This window comes from Colias philodice, chromosome 18 (genome assembly GCF_061535455.1).
Source record: "Colias philodice isolate Cphi_HAF_F1 chromosome 18, ilColPhil1 Martin Lab GWU primary, whole genome shotgun sequence".
NCBI lineage: Eukaryota > Metazoa > Arthropoda > Insecta > Lepidoptera > Pieridae > Colias > Colias philodice.
In genome coordinates this window covers 8503622-8506963 of record NC_143103.1, presented here as the reverse complement: position 1 = coordinate 8506963, position 3342 = coordinate 8503622, and positions in this window count along the sequence as shown.

Here is a 3342-nt window from a genome sequence, read left to right as displayed (position 1 = left end):
ATTGCTCTATTACCTCTGCTATGTTCCAATGATGTCTAGTTTCATTTAAATTGAATCATCAGTTTCTTATGGAGGTCTGGTCAAAGAGAAAGACGGACTAGAGGAATTAAAAAATGATTTAACGTCTAAATTTAATAATAAAAATCATGGCTCAAAAAATTAAATTAAAATCACACAGATCCCATACATTTTATTTATAACTTTTATAAGTATTGTTGATTCTCACTTTTGCGTAGATTTTTAATTTGCCATGTCTTATACCTTCTCCTATTTTTTGAAAACCACATCATTTGTAAGTATGCAAAGTTTAATATTTATTGCTTCGGCACATGATATTGAATTTCGCAGCGGGAATTACATTTTTATGATAGAGAAAAAGCTATTTCTCACTACTATCAATGTTCCGACTTCCAAGCTTAGCAAAAATTCATCACATTGATATCGACAGGTAAGGATTATGATACCCCTGCTAATAATAAAAACAATTGCAACAATTTTTCGGATTTCGGGAGCACATTGTTTGGTTGAGTGCAAGTTACAAGCGGACAATTCATATATTTTCTTTTATAAATGACTTCAGTTAAATCCATGTTAAATACTCTGATTATCTTTTGATTCATTGTTCCTAGAATTATCAACGTAAGTGTTTTGATTTTGCAATTGATTTGAAATATAATATAATTTGTAGGTATATAATATAACAAATTCGCTTTCTCTGTCCCTATGTCCCTTTGTATGCTTAAATCTTTAAAACTACGCAACGGATTTTGTGGTGGTTTTTTTTAATAGATAGAGTGATTCAAGAGGAAGGTTTTAGTATATTATGATTTATTAGGTTATAGACAAAGCGGGCGAAGCCGCGGGCGGTAAGCTAGTCAATAGATATATGAAAATAAGAAACAAGATGATATTTCATGAGCTTTTTACGAGATGGGTAAATAGGTAACCCCAAATGTTTATACATCTATTAGGTACATTATTTAGTCACACATGTTTAATTTTACTTCTTTTTTCTCATAACTTAAACCCCAAAGAATAATCATTTTGCAACGTAACGTTCGAGCGTGTTCAGAATTTTATGAGAGTCCAAATGAAGCGAAACTTTTATTTTTCCTAACATCTGTTTAATTATTCCGAAAGACCTGGCTAATGGTTTAGGTGAAACAGATAATGTTGTTTTTCCCCTTTACTGTTATTGCAATGCTAACGGTTTGTGTTGATGTTCAAATATTTTTTTTCTGGCTTCTGCCTTCGACGTTACTCGGATTATATGGGAACAAAAAGTTATTTATTTATTTAACACTTTAATACACACAGGAAACCTTACAACAAATTACACTTTACAGGAAAATATTAGTGATATTAGTTATCTCTTCCATACAACCAGGGTAAAACCAGGGCAAAAAATTCACTATTGGCATTTGGCGGGGCGGAAACAAACATAATATATGAAGAGTTATATTATTAAGCTATTGCATAGCTTCTATCGCGGGCCTTGAGCGCGGGGACCGAAACCAGAAATTCCGTAACGAAAAAACCTCACGCTCCCCAGTCCCCACTCCGACGGGCGCGGAGGTGTGGCTTGAAGGCATATGCTATGCCTTATGCAATAGCTTTACCGCGGCAGTCCCCGAGTGCCACACGTCTTTTTTTATATTATTCCAGAATAATCTATTGGCTAAATTTAATCTTGATCTAGTACCTAGTTTTAGGAATAAACGCCAAATTTCAGTAGGTACTTTATTTATTAATAGGTAATTTATTTATTTTTTAAATACAAGATATAAATGTAAAACTATAGTTTATCAATTGGAATTTATTATTATTATTTTATTCCCTTTATCATCAATAATTCTGGAAGTCAAGAACCAATCAAGAATACACAATCATTTCAGCGACATAATATAGGTAGGTATATTTGATTAATATTCACGCAATTTGTTTCCCATATTTCATATTTTCGTTAACTTCATTTAGTTAATTGAGTAAACAAGGAAACGGAATTGAGATAATACCATAAAATAAGAGAAGAATCCCCCAAGATATAATATTTCTTATATCGAATTTCTATAATTTAATATTCCACTCAAGCATAATTTCAATTATTCCAAAGAAGTATACTTGTTTTGCAGACCCTTGCTGATAAAAATTTCGATTTTTCTTTAAAATTTAAAAAAATAAATTATGAAATGACCAAACTCAAAATTGGTATCGATTCTTATTTTTTGCGTGTCAAACTTTTCTAAAAGAAATACATATTCTTGTATACGTAGTATATTATTATTAGTCTGTGATATTACCTAATTTGTTATTTCGTTAAAGTTTGGTTTCGATCGATATTAAAATGTAGAAACCCCTGAGTAATTAGGTAAGTTAAAAATGAATTAATTTATGATTTCATTCACTTTGTTAAAATAATGAATATTAAATAATGCACTGTGAGCCTTTTAAAATATGTATTTCTATTCCATTAAAAGAGTAACTCGGAGTCTTAAAACTTTTGGAATGAAAATTCAAATAGATATAACATTATACATTATAACATTCTACAGTGAGGCTTTTTAGCTTATCCGATTTATTATCTATCAAAAAAAATTTGATACATAGCTGATAATAAATCGTAATAACTGTAAGTCGGTTTACTGACGATAGTTGAACGTGACAACGTCCGATTGTGCTTCTTTGTTGCTCGTTCCGCGCTCTCGCTTGCACTTCAAGCCTTACATGGAACGCCTCAGAGCGAGGTAACGCCGCATGAGTCATGTTTATTCGTGCGTGCAGCCGGCTCTATCGAATTATAAGACGTTTTCACGTCAAAAATACGTGTGGCACTCGAGGACTGCCGCGGTAAAGCTATTGCATAGCATCGCATCGCTGTGCCGGTTGGAGTGGGGGGTGTTAGGTTTTTTCGTTACGGAATTTTTCGGTCGCCACGCTCAAAGTCTGAGATAAAAGCTATACAATAGCTTAATAATAAAATAGAATAAAACTTCATTTACAGTCGATTTGTAATTACGATTTAAGGTAAACTTCCTTCTATAAATGTTTTTTGAATGTGTTGGCTTTATTATTGACTATATTAATCAATCAGAAGAGTTACCTACTAATATTGTGCCTAATTATCTGCATTTTATTTTATTGCTTATTGCTCCTAAAATTTGTCAGCAGCTAATATATTCTTTGCTAAAGAATAGATTAGTCAATGGTCAATGTATAATTTAAAATCGTCTACGATATTATATCGTATCGCATGTTCTAAAACTGCCAAATCTGGCACACTGCATTTTTGCAAACCCCAAGCCAGACACAATAAAAACCATTTCGCAAATAAAGCACTGGCAA